Source organism: Rhinolophus hipposideros, assembly GCF_964194185.1.
Source record: "Rhinolophus hipposideros genome assembly, chromosome: 9".
Lineage (NCBI taxonomy): Eukaryota > Metazoa > Chordata > Mammalia > Chiroptera > Rhinolophidae > Rhinolophus > Rhinolophus hipposideros.
The window spans coordinates 19,895,657-19,916,862 of record NC_138055.1 but is presented as its reverse complement, the minus strand read 5'-3'; the positions used below and the strand labels follow the sequence as shown (position 1 = coordinate 19,916,862).

The following is a 21,206-nucleotide window of genomic DNA, read 5'->3' as shown; positions in this document are numbered from 1 at the left end:
CAGGGTTGTGAGTTACTACAATAAAGTCATGTTCTGTCCTCTTTCCCCACCCCTCACTTCCTCATCCCCAAGAGAGGAATGTACCTGCCTTGTGAGTGTTTTGAGTATGACATATATTGGTTCATGTTCCTCCAATGGGTGGAATTAATGTTCTAAAAAGCAATGTATCATATCTTTACAAAGTTAAACATAAACATACCCTAGGATCCAACAATCACATTCCTAGGAATTTACTCAAGAGAAATGAAAACATAACTCCACCCAAACACTCAAATGGTTATAGTAGCATTATTCATAATAGCCAAAAACTGGAATCAACCCAAATGTCCAGCAACTGGTGAATGTATAAACGAACTGTGATACATCCATGCAATGGAATACAACTCAGCAATAAAAAGAAACAACCCACTGATATTACAACAACACAGATGTCACATACTGTACAACTCCATTTATATAGCATCCTAGAAGCAAAACTACAAGTACAGAAATCTGATCGGGATTGCCACAGTCTGGAGGTAAGAGGGGAAAGGAGAGGAGATTGCAAAGTCATAGGAGGGAAACTCCTGGGCTGATGGAAATGTTCTAGATATTGATTGTGATGGTGGTTACATGATTCCATATATTTGTCAAAACTCATCCAACTACACATTGAAAGTGATAATTTTACTATAATTAAATTATACTTCAAGTTTTAAAAAAATAGTATCCAGTCATGGTGTTTTTTTTCTGCTTGCACTTTTGGGGTTCACAGAGTGTGAGGCAGCAATTCTGGGTATGCTGAGTCTGCTCTAAACACTGAAACTCTCCCTCAGATGGGTTACCCCAAGATCTAGAACCTGGGAAGAGGAAGCCCACTGCATTTTCCAAGCCACCTTACGATAATAAGTCATGACCATCTCCTTAATGACCCCTGAATCTACTTCTCAAATAGTTATAAATTCAGGGAGTAAGAGAGGAGGTGGAATTAATCATCACTCCAACTCATCTCTCAATGTATGACCATGTTGATCAGGAAATCTTGTGAGCGCAATACCACACTAGATTGGGACAACTGAAATACATGGAAAGATGAGGGAAGATAGGAGACCTTTAACTTCAGTACTTTTATGAATGTTGACCATTACAGGCTGCAACACACATTCTGGCTGACGTTTACAGACACAAGACCAATTTTTACTGGCATTAGTAAGAAGTATTTTCTGGCAGACTTAGATCTAAGTGGGTGTGACTAAATCAAATATTAGTTTACCCCCGAGAAAAGTATTTTCATACCATATAAGACTAATAAAACTTCATTATGCAGGATTGCTATCCGTTGGTGAAATACTTTTTGCTCCTTGTATTTCTTAGAAAAGACAGTAGATTAGGGCTAGAAATTACAAAAGACAGTTAAATGTACATAGACCACAGAGGACTGGCCTTTTCATTGCAGCATCTGGGTATTAATAGGTGGCAATAATTCAGCAGACCTCGGTTCTATTCCTCTCCATCTTTTCTGAACTTCAACAAGAACCAAGGTAAGATTTGAGTATAAATATCTTGAAATAATTTGGCTTGTCCATCATATTTTATTAATTACATAAGTCCACCATGAGGTTCTTTTTCTTAGAGACTCAAATTTTGGCTTCAAATACAAGAGTGAAAAGTATATCAATGGATTAAAAAAAAATTGGAATGCAATGCATGAACTTTGATGGTTCTGCAAAAAACAACCAAAAAAAGTTATAAAAGACATTTTGGAGAAGATGGGGCAAATTTGAATGTGGACTGAATATTGATGATATCAGAAAATGTGTTCATTTGTATGTGATAATGATAGTGTGAGCATATATGTAGGAGAATATCCTTTTTTTATGTGATACATGCTAAAATATTAGGGGCAAAGTGTTCTGATTTCCATAATTTGCTTTCAGGATAGTACAGAAAAGATGTATACATATATATTTCTAATAAACATACATGCATTCATAAATGCACAAATATGTAAATATATACATATACTAATGCATATAAATACATACACACATATAGATAGACAAAACAATTATGGCTAAATGATATTGTTGAACTTAGGTATAAAAATGTTCATTGTACTTTTCTTTCAACTTTTCCTTAGATCTGAAAATTTTCATAATAAAAAATTGGAAAAGAAAAGAACGTAAGTATTCATTCGGTGGGGGTGCATTTTATCATCTTGGTTTGAGGAACAGGAGCAACACAATGAAATCATTGTAACCCAATGGTTCAGTATAATTTAAACACAACAATATGAATATACCCAGCACTATTTAACTATACACTGAAAAATAGTTAAGATGGTAAATTTTATGTTGTGTGTATTTTAACACATTTTTTTTAAATGTTTTAAGTTAAATCTTAAAATGAAAAGGGAAGAATAATTGTAGAGGCCTCTGTCTGGCACACTGTCTCTGGGAATCAGTTTTGCTCAGGAAATAAGGAAAGAAATGCATTGATTTTAAAAGACATGCTTCAGTTTTATTAGCAGATTGAGAACAGAGGAGAAAAAAACAAAAAGAATAAATAAAAGAACAGTTTGATTACATTAGATTCTAGAGAAAGAATTCCTTGGGGGAAAGGGTAAGGCCCTAGAGAAAAAATTAAATTGATATAAAAAGAAAATAAGAAATCATCAAAGCCAGGCTAGTCTACCAAAGAGAAGGAAAGAATATATACTCCAATTAAACTGTCCACAAATATTATACTATAAAATGAGAAAGTGACTCGATATAGGAGAGAGGATATCTGGGGTGCAAAGAAACCTTATAGAGGGGCCACGGTATCAGAGCAAAGCTTAAAGTGACTCTTTGTTATCAGTTGAATTGTGTCCCCTAAAAATCCATATATTGAAGTCCTAACACCCAGTACCTCAAAATACCACCTTATTTGGAACTAGGGTTCTGGCAGATGTAATTTGTTAAACTAAGATGAGGTCACACTGGAGGAGAGTAAACCCCTAATTCAATATAACTGGTGTCATATTTGGATTCAGACACAAACACATGTAGAGAGAAGTTGATGTGAAGAGACACAGGGAGAAGATGGATGGGCATCTACAAACCAAGGAGAGAGGCCGGGAGCAGATCCTTCCCTCACAGTCCTCAGAAGGAACCAGCCCTGCCAACACCTGTCCTGAGCTGGGCAAACTGTACTGGGATTTTAAAGCCCCACATAGGCCAGTCTATGGTTACAGCTGCTCCTGGCAAGGGGGCAGAAAATGGAACAAAGTAGTTCTCTTCCGCCACAAGCAATTCCTGGAAAGGGTTGGTAGCTGGAAAGTGTCAGCCAACTATAATCCCAGAAGTTGGAGGGATAAATCCTTCAGTCCTGGAGGGGGATCTGGGTGGTGCAAGACAGTTTCCATGACCTACATCTTTCTCCTCCAAAAAACCTTCTAGTAATGCTGCATGTTTTATTTAGTCCCTCCTGTTTTCAGCATATGCTGAGCCCTGGAGGCATTTTTACTTGTATTGAAAACTGTCAGTTGATGAAAAGAGAGAGAAGTCGATCTAAATACTTGATGAATGAGTTCTCAATTTTTTTTATATTGAGAGTCTCATACTTTTTGCCTTGGTCTTCTGAGATGGGTGGACCCTGTTACAGTTTTTCTTTCAAAAATATTTTTTGAAGGCACATTTAATTCTTTTCCCATCTCAAATAAGAAACTTACAATAAGCTAAGGAAAAAAAAGATACTTCTTTAATTTGAAAAGAGGTTTCTACCAAAAACCTAAAACAAGTCTTTTTCTTTTTTTTATTTCAACTCTTTTTTTCATTTAACTGTTTATTATGGAAATTTTAAAACATACATAAACATAGAGAAAATAGATTTATGAGCTCTATGTACCTACCATTCATCTTCAACAATTATCAACATTTTGCCAATTTCCAAATATCTTCTAAAGAGTAAAATATTAGACCACATCACCATTAAAGTCAGGAACAAAATATAATGATGCTTACTTTTATGGTCAATAACTTTGTCTTAGAATTACTACTGGTCAATATAAAAAGATCAGAAAAAAGAAATAAATATGAATATTGGCAAAATAGACACATATCTAGAAAATCCAAGGAAATCACATAGTATCTATATCTACATATATACATTAATTAATTTTTTGGAAAGGTAGAAACAAAATTAACATTAAAAAACTCTACAGCTGTTCTATGATCAGCAAAAATTAATTTGAAAATGTAATAGAGGAGAAAGCTATATACAACTCCAATGAAACCTTGAATTATCTAGGAAAAAAAGTTAAAAGTATGAAATTTATTGAAGATAACCACATAATTTTACTAAGGCCATAAAAGATATTTCTAAATAAAAATTTCAATATCATATAGATATTAATGTTCCCAAAATTAAATAATAAATGTAATATGATTTTAATCAAAATTCTATTAGGTTGGTACAAAAGTTATTGCAGGTTAAAAGTTAAAAATAATTGCAAAAACCGCAATTACTTTTGCACCAACTTAATAACAGGCTATTTTATAGAATTGGCAAGTTAATTCTAAAGTTCATCTATAAGATGTACCAAAAAAGTAAAGATTTTTTTAGAAAAAGAAAAAAAGAGCTTACTTCATGAGATATCAAAATGTACTATAAAGTTACAGTAATTGAAACAATGGGGTATTGTAAAAAATAGACAAAGAGATCAATAAAGCAGAATTAAAAGCCCAGAAGAAAAAATATATATGCAGAGGGTGCCAAAAAAATGTATACACATTTTAAGATAGGAAAAAACTATTAAAATTGTAATACTCAATATATACCAATAAGAAAAGATGAATACAAGTCATGTATACATTTTTATGGCATCCCCGGTATATGATCTTAGCATGATAAATGAGGTACTTAAAATCAGTTAAGAAAGGAAAGACTAATAAATAGTGTTGGGACAATAAACTATCCATTTGGAAAAAGTGAAATTAAATGCCTTCCTCGCACCATACTTAAAAATAAATTCCTTATATTTAGAATACAAACTTTTTAAAGGATAAAAGAAATAGGAAAACATTTATAATCTTCAGGGGAGAAAGCTATCGTGACAAAACCTAAACTCCAGACACATGATGTGTATGGCAGAGGACACATAAACAAAGTAAAAATGCAAGTACATTATGACAAAAAAATACTTGCACCTGATATAACAAAATTTTATATCTCGTATTATTTATATCTCGTATTACCTCGTGTATATTATACCACATATACATATATCTCATTTTATTTGAATTATCTACATATAGCTGAATATTTTAGATGCATATATTTATATAAAGAACCTATCAGTTGACAAGAAACAACCCAGTAGTTGAGGCCCATCCCCATGGGGCTTTTCCTGTAGACCCACATTGGTAGATATTCCTCATTGAGTAACAATGTGGTTTTGCTTTACTCGCAGACCTATTTTAGATCTGTGGGAAAGAACTACAAGACAGAGTTGCTAAAAGTATGAAAGACCTAATGGTTAAATTGTTTTACCTTAGGTATTGGCATATCCCACAGTCTGCACTATTCTTGGGTGATAACTTAGGAGTGAGTACGATTTGAACCCATTCAGCTTTAGGGGTATATGCATTTGAGAACCAGGCCGATGCGCCTACTCTGACCCTACAAGTGACCCTAACGTAAATTCCTTGAGAAATTAGATTCCAAAAATTCTAGGTGGGGAAATGTTTGAAGTATGTCATCAGCATGTCCATATTCAAGTGGAGATAAAAGAAGCCAAACTAAAAGAATTAAGGGGTAAATGACAGGAAAACTTTGGATTAAGCACAGGTTCTTATGAAAGGGGCTATCTTGAAAATAAACCTCAACTCAAGATTTTGAGGAACTAAGGTGACTTTTTGGGCAGTGAGAGGAATCACAACATGCAAAATTCCTTAAATAAAAATTTATTGACTTTAAATAATTTTGCCTAAGTTACACATAATTTTTAAAAACCTTTTAAACTATAGGGGGGAAGAAAACCAATGGAAATGTACTATTCAATTAAAAGTAACCCAGTTGAAAAATACGTAAAGAATATAAACAGGTCATTTGCAGACACGATACAAACGTTCAAAGCCACATATGACATACTGCTTATAAGAATAAATTCAGTTAATAAAATAATGAGATATAAATCAAGTTAATAAAATCAAGTTAATAAATCAATGAGATATCAATTTTTAACTATTATCCTAAGTCAGAAATTGTAAAGGGCCTACAATTTTACCCTACTAGCAAGCTAATAAGTTAGCTTACCACACAGTATTACATACATTTTAAGTTGCCTTATTCTTTTTTTTTTTTAATTAATTTTATTGGGGTGACAATTGTTAGTAAATTTACATAGATTTCAGGTGTACAATTCTGTATTACATCGTCTATAAATCCCATTGTGTGTTCACCACCCAGAGTCAGTTCTCCTTCCATCACCATATATTTGATCCCCTTCACCCTCATCACCCACCCAGTATTACATACATTTTGATAGAAGAATTTAGACCCCCTTTAAAAATGCTTTTACTGAGAAATACATGTATAAAATCTGTTTGGTGCTTATGCTCCTAATTTTAAGCAATTAATTGACATTCTGGTATATAAATCAGTGTCTTAGAAGTTTGGTTAATGTGAGTCAATTGCCAAGTATATGATTAACCCTGAATGTTGATTAATTGATACAGTGAAATCCTTGGACCTGCAAGTCTGGCAGCAGAGTTAAGACCCACAGTGATTATACCAAGGTACTGTCAACCTCCTGGACCAGTCAGCCTTTCCCAAAAATATCTCTCTCTCTCTGACCTCTTCATCCAACCGAAACATTTAAAACTATTCCTCTCTGGAGATCACTTCCAACCCCTCTCATTATCATAGTCATTTCCAGTTTGTTAGTAGTTGTTAAAAAGTATCGCTCAAATTTGAACACACTACACCAGATGCAGTTGGAACAGCACAGAGTGTGTCGTATGTGCCTATGACTCTATTTTTGTAAGACTGTACACTAAGTACAAACTGGCTTTTTTACCAGCTGCTATACTTGTAGAATCTTCTCGAGCTTGTAATTAACCCACTCCCAAGTCTTTTTCACATGGGGAAGAAGACAGTAAAAGTAGGTGAGAGCTGGTGCTATGGAATCAGACTTTCCAAGTTTGAATTGTTGCTCTGCCATGTGCTCACTGTGTGATGTTGGGAAAACTTAATGTCTAAACTTTAATTTTCTCACCAGTAAAGGAGCAGTGACAATAAGAACACCTACCTTAAAGGTTTCTTGTAAGGATTAAGTAAGATGCCTCAGAAGAAATACTTGGTACAATGCAGGCTATTTCCCATGCATCTCACGTTGTACTGAATATGTCTTATTTAATCCTCACAGGAATCCTATGATCTACATCCATTTTACAGACGGGAAATCTGAGGTTTATAAAGTTAAGTAGCTTGCCTGAGGTCAAATAGTTGCTAAGTGTCAGTCAGACCCAAGGTTATAATAGACATTCCTGACCTCAAAGACCAAGTTCTTCCTCTTGCACCACTTAGGAGCATTCTTCCCCTTCCTGTATTTCTACATTTTTTAAGCCTCTACACAGCATAACAGATTATGAGTGCAAACTCTAGGGGCTGACTACCTTGTCTGATGATCTGGAACAAGTTACTTAGTCTCTACTTATTTGAGCTGGGACAAGTTACTTAACTTCTCCAAGCCTCAGTTTCCCCATCTACAAAATAAGAATTTTAATAGTAATGCCTAGTGAGTAATACTTACTAAAATTTAATAGTAATTTTAATAGAAACCTCAGAGGTTTCTGATTAAATGAGATAGCATTTAACACAGTGCCTACCCATTGGCTAGTCCACAACAGATGTTAGCTGTATTACTCCCACTCCAATTCCCTGCTAGTACCAGTCAAGTCTGCTTAGGAAACCATCCTAGAGCATGTCCAGAAATCCACATCAAATTACAAAGTTTCTCTGAGCTGTCTTAAATACATACTTTCCTACATTTAAGATAAGTCGGATTATGTTTGGAGTTCTTTTACTCACTTTTATGAACTCCAAGATGGTAGGATTGAAAAGAGGGAAAAATAAAGGCCTCATAACCCGTACAATGCATAATAAGACTCAGAAGGAATAGAAAGTTGACTTCCGCTATGACTCATCAAGGGCTATTTGCTTCAGTTCCTACTGCTTTACCACAACTCACTTCCCATATCACTCAGCCCTATATATTTATCACCCACAACTCACATTTGAGGGCACTGATTACAAAATGTTCTTTTGTACATCACCCAACTTCCACGAGCTCCCCACCCCCACACGCACCAATCTGAAATTGTTTCAGATAACTAAGCTTTCAGTATTTCAGCACTGGAAAAAGGAACTCATCATCCCCACAGAAATTCTGTGAGATATTTATTGCTGTCCCCATTTTGCTGCTGAGGAAGCTGGGGCTTCTTAAGGCAATTTTTTAAATTTTACCCAAAGTCAGAGAGTGGATTAGAGGTAGAGATAACAGTTGACCCAGATCTCCCACAACGCTGCCCGAGGTGGAAAGAGCCTGTTGCATACATCAATGCTTCCCAAATTGTTCCCATCCTTGTGCCACCCACAGCAGTTTTGCAATATCTTTCTACCCCCTATGGGATTATTTGCTTATTTTTTTTAAATCAATGCACTTTTTGCTACCTAAATAAATGGGGGGATTATCAGTCTAAATAGTAATAGCTGTGAAATCACAGGTTTTACACAGCATATATAGTTTGTGTATTGCATTTTTAAGTGTATTCATTTCCTAGGGTTGCCATAACAAAATACTATAAACTCAGTGGGTTGAAACAACAGAAATTGATTCTCTCACAGTTCATTAGGCCAGAAGTTCAAAATAAAGGTGTCAGTAGGTTTGGTTCCTTCTAGAGGAGAAAATGCTCCATGCCCCTCTCCTAGCTTCTTCATGTTCCTTGGCTTCTACACACATCATTCCAATCTCTACTTCCACATTCACATGACTACTTTCTCTCTGTATGTTTCTGTGTCCAAATCTGCCTCTCCTTTCTCTTATAAAGATACTACTCATTGGTTTCAGGGCCACCCTAAATGTAAGATTAGTTCATCTTGAGATGAAGTAATCACATTTGAGATTAACTAATCACATCCGCAAGGACCCTATTTCCAATTAAGGTCATAAATTTTGTTTCTGGTGAATGAATGTTGAGAGAGACACTATCAACCCACTACAAGTAAATAATGATTACAATTTTTTTGAAAGTTTATCCATGAACCACATAAAATCATCTTGCATTCTGCTAGGCAGACCTTGGTGTACACGTGTGGAAGCCCTTGGGTATCTCTCCTAGTTTTAAAAGCAGCAGATTTTATAGCCAAGGTAGTTGCACTTCCTTTACTACATTTGAATCAATGTATGTTTTGGTAAATCAAGATGTTGGTCCCCTAGAAAGGGCCGATTTCCGGGTTTTGAGAACTTAGAAAATGTTATTAATAATAGATTGTTTCAATAAATTCTATTTCAAGAAGGCAGATGAACACTAGCTTCTTCCATGATTATGTGACCTCTACTTCCACGTGAATCACAAGTTGAAGAAACAAGTTTTTCCATTTGAGATAATATCCAGAAGGCCTGGCTCTTCTAAATGCACAGACTTCAGCTCTTTCTAAAAAGTATGCACTGGATAATGGAAATTAAAGATCTCAGGGAAGACATTCTTATTGATTGTTCTTCCTTTTAATTTAGATGCTTATTTGCTCCAAAATATTTTTTAAATTACCATTTATCAAACACAGAAGAGGGGAAACTCTCTTAAATAAAAAATTATCAGATGGTGTAGATCACTTATTGCGTGGGCTTGATGTAAAATATAAAAGATCGTAATAGCAGATGCTATGCTTGGCAGCATCCCAATATGCACATTTCCATAAACACATATGGTGTATGAGCTTTCACATACATGCCACCTCAGTGTTTATACTGAGTTAAATAATTCAAGATGGTGTAACTAGCTTACACAAATGTGACAAAACACTAAATACTATTGCTATGACAAATAATCTAAATGGAAGAAACAACAACTAGAAAAAAAAACCCATTTAGATGAGGAAGGTCTCAAAACTGAAAGGTTCCGTATTTATTGGCAAAAACCCAAAGCCCAAGATGTTAGCCTTGTGTTTCTGCCAACAAATATATCTTAAAGAAGAAACACAAACTTTCAGGTATGAATTATCTCTGGCCTTCAAACAATAGTTGTCACTATATGACTTAATATCACCCACCATGGCTGCCACCGTATAGAGCCTTGTAAAACTTCTCTGCAGAATTTCTTCAGAGACTGACCACTGTCCTCACCAGAAAATGTGTTCCTTTACTTTTTAATCTCAGGTTTTCATAATGTGCCTTGTTCAAATGAAAAGGCTTTGGAGGGTCAAGGATGAGCAACGCCAAATGAAAATGTATTGCTTTTCCAGAAACATACATTCTTAACAGGAGACAGGCAGCATTCTGATATGCTTTTACAGGGAAAGAAGTAGACAGAGGTCAGGGTAGGGAGACGGGGTATGGAGGAAACATTGGAGAATGAAAGTTGGAGAAGGTGCTGTTTTTCACTCCATTCCCCTTTCAGGAATTCAAAGCAGGTATCAACATACTAAAAGCTGTATGGAAACACTGCAGGAAAGAAACCTGTTTAACTTGGTTTAACATGTCCTTTCTCAAAAGACTTCACTGCAAATCCCCTTCATCATATAACCCAGGGGTGTCCAAACTTTTTTCAGCATTTTTTACCAAGGGCCACATGTGGTAAAATACACAAACAGCCAGGCCACTCACTCGAGGTGAAGTACGTATTGCCTCACCTGGTTTATTTAAGTAAACTAAATATATTTTTGGAATTTGCAGTGGGCCAATTAAAAATGGATTGTGGGCCGCAGTTGGCCCGTGGGTCACAATTTGGACACCCCTGATATAACCACTTTAACATCTCAGTTCTAAAGGATGTGTTTTGGGAAACGTGGCAGCCTAAGTAAGACAGCTCCAAGATGGCCCCCAGTTGAGTCTTGCCTCCTGGAATTCACACCCTTGTGTAGTCCACCCCCCCACATTTCATAGAACTGATTTGTATAATGCAAAAAACATTGTAAAAATGATAGACTGTGACTTTTGAAGTTAGGCCATTAAAGACATTGTGGCTTTCACTCTGCACTCTTTTGGACTGTTCACCCTGGGAAAAGCCGGCCACCATGTCATGAGGACACTCAAGCTGCCTGTGGAGAAGCCCACATGTGGAGAAAGTGAGTGAGCCAACTTGGAAGCTAACCCTCCAGCCCCAATCAAGCCTTCAGATGACTCCAGCCCCAGCTGACATCTTGACTGCAACCTCAGAAAAGACCCTGAGCCAGAACTACCCAGCTACGTCAGTCCTGAGTTTCAAACCACAGAGACTACGTCAGATTATAAATTCTTATTGCTGTTTTAGCCACTAACTTTGCGGGTAACTTGTTATGCAGCAATAGATAACTTGTACAGGGAAAATTAAAGCATTTGGTATCAATCATTTTGGTTTGTCACTTAACCATCATGAAGCTGTAATGTGAAATATGTTTTTACACTATTCTACCTCTCTAGACAGTCAATTGTTTAAGGGATGGACTTTTACCTAAAGCCAAGCCAATCAGGGTCATTCCTTAGGATTTTTGTAACTGTAGCTGGACAAAGAAATTTATTCTCTGGTGGTGAGACCAAGAGATATGGGACTCAGAAGCTGCCAGTGGCCATATTTCATGCTGTGTAAAGAAATCTTTTTTAAGAGAAACAACTTGGCAACATAGAAAAGCAAGGTTAAGCAACTGAGAAAAAGCATATCTAGTGGCAACCGTGTTTCCCGGAAAATAAGACCTAGCTGGACAATCACCTCTAATGCATCTTTTGGAGCAAAAATTAATATAAGACCCAGTCTTATATTATAGTAATATTATATATATTATATATAATATATTATATATTATATAATATATAATATTATATATTATAATATATATATCATATTATATTATATTACATTACATTTCATTACATTATATTATATTATATCATATTATATTATATAGAATGATATGATATAATATAATATATGCATATTTTGGAGCAAAAATTAATATAACACCTGGTATTATATCATATCATATCATATTATATTATGCTATACTAAAAGACGCATTAGAGCTGATTGTCTGGCTAGGTCTTATTTTTGAGGAAACATGGAATTAAGTCTCTAGATCCAGTGCCCCCCCATACCACCTGCCCCTCACTCCTCTCATTGTGCACCTTCTATTAAGTTCCCCTTTTGCCTAGACTGGTTTATGTTGTGTTTCTAAAACTTGCCTCCAAAAGAATCTTGACTAACACATTCCCATGTAACTCCATGCTTCTCTACGCCCAGCACTGGTGACAACGACTGCTGGCAGCCATCTTGCACCCGTGAGGAGAGGCATCCTTTGGATAAGGCTCACACTATGGAAGGCACAGTTGAAAAATAGAAATGAACTAAGCTCTGGGTAACATCACTGAGTTCCTAGATCAAACTGACCCTGAAGGCCATTCTACCTCTGGACTTTGCAGTAACATAATCCAATAAACTCTCTAACAGGTTAGATAAGTTTGAGTTCACTTTTCTGGTACTTAACACCTAAAAGTATGAACCAGTACATGAGGGCTAACTAGCAAGTGCCATATGCTAAAGCCTGCACAGAACTACAGTAGCCCCCCCTTATCCATGGGAGTTACATTCCAAGACTCCCAGTGGATACCTAAAACCATAGATAGTACCAAACTCTGTATATACTATGTTTTCTCTTATACATACATAAGATAAAGTTTAGTTTATAGATTAGTCACAGTAAGAGATTAACAATAATAATGAAATTGAACAATTATAACAACATGCTACGTTTGAATGTTCTCTCTTGCTCTCTTTCTCTCGCTCTCTTTCTCTCTGTGTCTCCCTGCCCCTATCTCAAAATATCTTATTGGACTGTACACACCCTTCTTCTTGTGAGGATGTGAGATGATCAAATGCCAAACCTATTCGGAATCTGTGCAACCATGCCCCTTGTAGTAAATGGCATGATTGTCACTCGTTTCAGGGGATACCTTGCTGAAATCTTCATATACTCTCAATGCTTTCTGGCACAACGCGTTGCCGTCAATGGGAGCACATTTTCTGTTTAAGTCTTCCACCCACAAATTTAATGCCCTTTCCCTCGTAACCAAGCACTTATTATGCTCTGCGGCGTAACTTTTTCAGTTTGAGGTGCAACAGCAAAACTAGTGTGAATTTGTTTTTCCTTCTTCACAATTTCACGGATAAAAGATTCATTCTTCCCATCGATCTTAGCAACCTCAGCACACGATTTGTTTTCTTTCCTTATTAAGTCAGGAATGTTCACTTTTTCAAGAAGCGCTTTATGGCTTCTCTTTGGCATATCCAAATTTCCAGCATCATTATTCTTGCTCTTTGGGGCCATTATGAAGTGAAATAAGGGTTACTGGAACACAAGCACTGTGCTATAGATACCGCAACTGTCATCTGATCACCAAGATGGCTACTAAGTGACTAACGGGCACGGAACGTCTACAGCATTGAGATGTGAGATGAGCCAGATAGCACAAGATTTCATCACTACTCAGAACAGCACACAGTTTAAAACTTATGAATTGTTTATTTCTGGAAATTTTCATTTAATATTTTTGGACCATGGTTGACCTCGGGTAACTAAAATCACAGAAAGTGGTTAAGGGGAGACTACTGTATGAGACAGTTTTCTACTATAGAAAAAGGCTTTTCCACAGTCTCTCAGGCCTGCCCCTCAGCAGGTATAAACCTACTAGTTTTAAAAGGGTGGACTTAGAGCCCCAGAGTTGACAGAAATTTATAGAATGGTTAAAAAACATGGAATAATTCCACGCTTAGCAGCATAAAATGCCTTGTAATTTGGGCTGCATGTAAAATTTCCCCATCTATTATGCTTTATTTAAAGTATTATTTACTCACAAGCAAATACAAATTTACTAGCTTATGTTTAAATGTTGGGAACTGACAGAAGCTAGCTACTACCTACTCCTGAAATATATAGAACTTAGGAACTTCTTGGGTTTTTCCAGTTTAAGAGATGAGACAAGAGGGGTTTTTCTTGGGGGAAGGAATACGGAGATCTTCAACATCAGAGGAAAACAAAGAAAGTCCTTGGGAGATTGCAGCAAAGCAGGGTGCATGCATGTGCGCTTCTGATGAACTCTCTCCTACCATGCTGCATTCGATCCTTCCTTGGACATGTTCCACTCCCATTTCATCACAGCCTTTAACAAAGCTGGTCCCATTGAAACGCTGAACCTAGGCAGTGAGCTCTTGAAAAGAGTGATTCTGCATCACTCTGTGAGCCAGAGACTGGGCAAAGCTGTGGGACCCCAGACAGAACCTTTATCCCTCTGGGCCCTGGTGCCGACGCCTTCACCAGTGCTCTCCAGCCCGTCTTTCCATCTTCTACCGGAACACCTTGATCTGCCAAGTATCTACGATTTTCCCCTTATCTCCAGCCTCTTCTTCTCCCTGACTCTTCCACTTCATCTATAAATATGCTCAAATTGCTTCCCATCTTTTGTGTGTGTGTGTGTGTGTGTGTGTGTGTGTGTGTGTGAGAGAGAGAGAGAGAGAGAGAGAGAGAGAGAGATGCAGGGAGGAAAGGAGGGAGGAAGGGAGGGAAATAGAAAACCTTCCTGTATTGGATCCCATAGTGTCCCCCGAAAAAATTCATGGCTACCTGGAACCTCAAAATGTGACCTTATTTGGAAATAAGATTCTTGCATACATAACTAGTTAAATTAAGGTGAGATGATACTGGATTAGAGTGAACCCTAATCTAATGATTGGTGTCCTTATAAGAGAAAACAGAGACCCAGAGGAGACATGCAGAGAGAATACTGTGTGATGACAGAGGTAGAGATAGGAGGGATCTGTCTGTAAGCCAGGGAACTCCAAGGACTGCCAGCAACCACCAGAAGCTGGAAAAGGCAAGGAGGCTTCCTCTCCTAGAGCCTTCAGGGGGAACACGGCCCTGCAGAGACCTTGAATTCAGACTATGCCTCCAGAACTATGCAAATAAATTTTGGTTGTTTTAAGTCACCCAGTTTGTGGTCATTTATTACACTAGGCCTAGGAGACTAATACACTTCCCATTTTGTTATTTTTCTTTTTGCTCATCTGAATTTTCTAATTTTTTTTCCAATGAGCATGGATTACTTGGACAACAAAAGCTTAACAATTCCAAACCCTTTCTTGATTCTGCATCCCCTTGTGCCTTCCCTTTCCAGCCAGGCTTCTCCCCAAAACCGTCTACACTCCCTGTCTCTACTTGCGGTCCTCCCAAACACTCCTCCACTCCTCCACCACAGCCTGGCTTCTGCCCCCACAACCCCAACAAAACTGCCCCAGCGATGGTCACCACTGGCCTCTACGCTGCCAATGCCCCAGTTTTTAAGCTTTCTGATTGACTCTTCCTGCTGTATCTGTCAACTATACTCTTGCCTTCTTCGGATGCTCTCCCACTGACAATACACATCACAGAGTATTTACAGCAATTAAAAACTATGGGTTATATTTATATGCATCACAACAGACATGCGTGGAACTTCAAACTTACTGTTTGGTGGGAAAAGTAAGAAATGGAAAGAGATTTCTAACACATCATTTACACGAACTAGAAATATACACAGAAAGCATCAATGTACATTTTTCAAATATATACAAATGCATTAGAATGGGAAGAGGAAAGGGTGTGGTGAAGGAGATTAAAAAATAGAAATAAATAGACAAACAGAGTAAGGCCTGACACAGAGCAATGAATGGTTCATAGTGTGCCATGAACCGGAGAGTACGGTCAGCTCAACCCTTTACACTTAGGGTCACCTCCCTCCCCCAGCCCCCCAGAAAAAAGCAGCCCCCTTCCCTGAGCTTCCATGATACCACATTCATCCATTTTCTTTTTCCCTTTCTTTTACTTCCCATAAATATTGCCGCTCCTCACGGTTCCTCGGGTTTCCTTCTATTCTTGCTCAGTCTCTGTGGGTGATATTATGCACAACTGGACCTGCAAATATCATCAAAAGATGACAACTTCCATATCTATGTTTCTAAAGTCAGCATTCTCTCCTAAGTTCCGGGTCCATAAACCCAACTTATTTATATGCCAGGAATATATGTTCATGAATTTATCAGAGGTAGCATGAGTTTCATGAATAAAATACAGTGGCGTGGATTAAAATCTAGGCTTACATAGGTCATTAAGAGTGTAGTGTGATGTAAGACACAGAATAAGTCTCTGTTTTTCATTTTCTAGTTGGTCTTTTATTGATTACTCACTATCAGGCAAGCAAGTAGGCACCAGCTTTAGTTAACTTAAACAGTTGCTGCTATAAGAGATAAATCTGAGCCATATTATAATAAAGCTTGTTTCTTTCTCATATCACAGATCAAAGCAAGTGGAACACGTGGGGCAATTATCCTTCATCAGCGATCTCGGAACTTGGGTTCCTTCCTGTGGCTTTGTCATCTTTATCTTCCACATATGGCGCCCAAGTTCAACCCTGGAGGCTGTCTCCACTCCAGCCATCCAGAGGGAGAAACTATTACTAGCATTGAAGATTGCCCCTGGGAGGTTTTTGTGAAACAGGCCTGAAAGCAATAATCATCATCACCCCTGCCCACATTCCATTGGCAAAACTCAATATGTGGCCGCATCTCACTGTAAGGAGACTGAAAAATATGTGCTCAGAAAGAAGAGGAAATAATTCAGGCAGCACATAGCAATCTTCTTCCACAGTGCTTTTCCTGCATTATCTCGTTTAACCATTTTATTATCTCTATTTTACCACTGAGAAAACAATCACAGAGAAAAGTTAAGAGCTAGCTCAAAATGCTCAATTCCTTGAAGCATTTTCTCCTGGCCAGACTTACCAGTCAGGCTGCCAATCAGAACTGAAGGTCTGATTGCCAAAATAAGTCCACTTTAATCACAACTTGTTAGTAAAATCCTCAAAGATGGCATGAACTTCAGTTAGGAGGAAATGGTGGAGAGCCCGAGAGCCAGTTACCAAGCTCTTTTTCTCTCTCTTTTCAGAGCTTAGAGTTTGAACACGGTGGTGTACAAATAATTGGTACAGAATTCTCTTGTGTAATAGTGTCTGTGTGCTGTGGTTTAATGGTCTTAGTCTAGGGGTATATATTCCTTATTCATTTTATTCAGGTGCCCTACCTTCCAAGCCTATTGATGAAAGGTAAGATTCACCTTGTCACCTGAGAGCTAACATCGAAGCACGATTCCATACACCGACCTTGAATAAGCAGTTCTGGATTTTTTAAATAAAGTAGTGGATTTGCGACCCTTTTTAACTCTAGGGATGCCAAACTCAGTGAAGTTCCTCACTGTCTGCTAAAAGTCTGAGCATTGTGTGGGCTTCAGTTACATTATTCACAATTTTCATACAAGACTTTGCATCAATAATCAATTGTGAGAAGGACAGCTGATTAGTTCAGTTGGTTAGAGTGCGAGCTCTTAACAATAGAATTGCCGGTTCGATTCCCACATGGGCCAGTGAGCTGTGCCCTCCACAATCAGACTGAAGACAATGACTTGACTTGGAGCTGATGGGTCCTGGAAAAACATACTGTTCCCCAATACTCCCCAATAAAAATTAAAAATAAAAAGTTCAATTGTGAGAATAGGCCAGAATGTCATTGTAGAGAAAAAGGAAAAAATGTGATAGTTGCTTATTCTGCTCTCTCATAATCAGACACTGGAGTCGGTGGGCATCTGGAGGAGTTGGAAGTAGGCTCCCGTAATTTCCATTTTCAACCTTGAAGGGACACAAACCAGGTAGCCCTTGTCTCTTGGAGTCGTGTTTTGTATAGCCTCTTTTTTGAAAAGCTAAAAAAAATGGAATCAGAGCTACCTCACTGCTACAACCCAGTGGAAAGCAGACAGTCCTGCCTCACTGGAAAATAGAGGGGCTGTTGTGCAGTAAGTACAGGGACCTCAAGGAAATTTCCTCTTAGGGTCCCACTCTGTTAACAGGGACACCAGACATTTGTCTCATTCAACTTTATGGTTCCATAACGCTGCACACTTAAGAAGTACACAAGTCTTACAAATAATTGAATTATGTTCATCTTAGACCATTTCATTTTGTAATATCCAAACTTTAGAACTCTATGCAAATGCAGTAGATTTATTCACAATACTATTCCTTTATTACTGAGACAACAAAAATTGGGTTGTGTTTTCACATTTTCAGGAATTTGAGGTGGGGAAAAATATTGACACACTGCAAGGAAATTATTTTAATACAATTTCCTACAATTGATTTTCATGGTAGTAAAAATGTTTCAACCTTCCTCGTTATTGAAACTTAATAAGCAATCAGTGAACATAAACCTTTGGAAATTAAAATGCTATTTAAGTTTTGTTTAGACAGGCAAGACTTAAGTTCCTTAAAAAAAAAAAAAATCCTGAATCAACAGGTCTATTTAAGAAAAATACACCTCCTTTTTTTTTTTCCTATTTAAAAGGTTTACTCCTAGACGACTTCCATGGGTACATCCTAGTATTGTACCGGTTTCAGCAGTCTGGAAGCTAACCCTCCCTTTATTTAAGCCCTCCAAGTTTTACAACTTACTTTATAACACCAAATCAAAACCACACATACACACACACACACACACACACACACACACACATTCTCCTTTCCCAGAGCTTCCCTAATAATCTCATTTATTTTCAAGGAGATTGGCACCTCCCAAGAAATCTTCATTTTCTCTCTATGCTGTTGTCCAAGAATGCCAAACATTCCCTCCTCATAGACGGCACTGGACAGGAATGGCCGGCTGGCAGCAAGAACGTGCTCTGGGCTGAAGTGACTGCCAAGAAAACAGCACCCCATCTCTCCTCCATCAGGGACTGTATGAGCCTGAACCAGACTTGTAATCCAGACTAGGATCCAAACTTCTAGCCTACAGCAAACCAATCGCCCCAAGCCAGGCACCTAGGCTTCTTCTGACCTACGAATGATAACAAGCAGGCAAGTTAAAACCCACCAACCTAAGCTAACATAAACCAGGGGCTGCCTCTGAACTAAACTAGCATTTACTCTTCCTCCAATGACTTCATTAGCCTCTGATGAAATTCATTAAATTGGGTTGTAACTCTACTCTTTTAAATATCCTCCCTAAATATCCTGTTGGCAATATAGACTAATATTTAATTGAGTGCTGTGGTACTACAGTAATTAAAATTATATCCTGAGATGACCTGATACCAAAAAAAAAAAAAATCTTGATTTTCTATATCTGGATTATGGGGCTCAAGAAATTTAATCATGTAAGTAAATTATACTTAGAAATACATCATCCAGATATACTTCATTCTCTTACCTATGCCTATGTAGCAGGATACTATATAAAATATTAATTGCTTTGCTTTCTAAGACTCAATGTTTATTGCTCCCCACACCAAGCTAGATGGGTGGGCACCCATTACTTTAGAGACTTTTAGTGTAGGTACTAAAGGAGAGCATACCCCACTTTATTTCTTTTTAAGACCAAAAGCCATATTGCAGTGTCAAACAGAAAGGATTGGAAGGGATATGCAAATAGTTGAAAATAGTTTTCCCTGCCCCCTCCCCTACTAGACCTCCCACTCCCCTGCTGGTTAAGACTCTCTACGTTGGGAAATCTGAGGAGAATCAAGAGAAGCAAAGGCAGAGAGTGGTGGAAGCACTGGGCCCTGCAACAGACTCTGCTGACTGTGACCCAGTATGCAACCTCCTCATTCTTTCTTACTTACAGAAGCCCAGTTTGGGTCAGGTGCCATTTTCCCAGCCTTCTTTGCCGTAAAGCACGGCCATGTCACCCAGGACTAGCCAATCAGATATGAGCAAAAGGCCAATAGAGAGATCTAGAAAATATTTTGTTTTCTTGATATAGACACCATCTCTTCTTTCTTCTTTCCTTAAATGCAGAACTGATACCTAGAATGCAGCAGCCACTTTGCAAGCAAGCGGCAACAAGCTAACATGCTAAGACAGAATAGTGAACAAAAAGAGAAAGGCCCTAGGACCTATATTGCCCAAAACAGTAGCCCCTAGCCACACAAAGCTATTGAGCAATTCAAGAGCAGCTAGTTCAAATAGGGATATGCCCTAAGTGTAAAATACACAGCAAATTTTGCAGAATTAGTACCAGAGAAATGTAAAAGATCTCCTTAATAAGTTTTATGTTGATTGCAGATTGAAATGACAGTATTTTGGATATATTGGGTTAAATAATGTATAATTAAAATTAGTCTTGCTGGTTTTACTTTTTTCATGTTGCTGTGAGAAGTTTTAAAATTACATATGTGGCTCCCATGATATTTCTATTGGACAGCACTGCCCTAGGACGCAAAGGACATGATGGAGTCACTGCACCCCTCTGGCTGAGAAAGAAAAATAAATCCATGTTGATTTCCACTGCTGTCTGTCAGGTTATCTGTGTCTTGCAACCAAAAGCGTTCCTGGCAGATACAAGACTCCTTAAGGTGAAGTCTCAGGATGGGTGGAAATTAAAGAACCCTTTTGAACTTTGTGGAGCCAAGAACAGTGAAGATGTGTTAAGCCGAGTGTAAGCTGAGGAAGTATAGAAGCTCCTGTTATCCTCGTGGAGCACAATCATAGACAAGAAGGGCCAGAGGGGCACTCTATGTATTAAAGGAGACTAGCCGGCCCCCCGGATCTCCATGGCTCCCACGTGGTCATGCAAGAGCATTCAAAAGTTCCCCAGGCCCCAGTGATGCTCAGAAGTAAGCTGTCAGAGGAAAAGAACACTCCGGACTATAGATCATCCTTCAGCCCAGACAATTAATCACCACAGAAGGGATATGACATGCAGTCGCTGCGCTGGGGAGTGTTGAGGCTGAGGATAGGGCCAACATCAGGAAACCAAGCAGCGCCAAGCCAATGCCTTCAGACCCACAGGTAAGCAGAGACATTTGATACAGGACATCATGGGCAGGATGGAAAAATAGGCACCCTCTTCCCTCCGCTTCCAAAGTGGCATTTACACCAGCTCCTATTAAATGAATTAAGCAAGGAGGCCATTAGACTG

At 38.0% G+C, this 21,206-nt stretch overlaps 1 long non-coding RNA gene across 1 annotated transcript; it reads left to right on the top strand.

Annotated features, from left to right (window-relative positions):
* Window positions 1–1,294: 1,294 nt before the first annotated feature.
* LOC308502172 lies at window positions 1,295–19,382 on the top strand. The gene is made up of 4 exons (XR_013994001.1): window positions 1,295–1,520; window positions 2,120–2,161; window positions 6,699–6,758; window positions 16,540–19,382. It is a non-coding gene; the product is annotated as an uncharacterized lncRNA (long non-coding RNA).
* The last annotated feature ends 1,824 nt before the right edge of the window (window positions 19,383–21,206 follow it).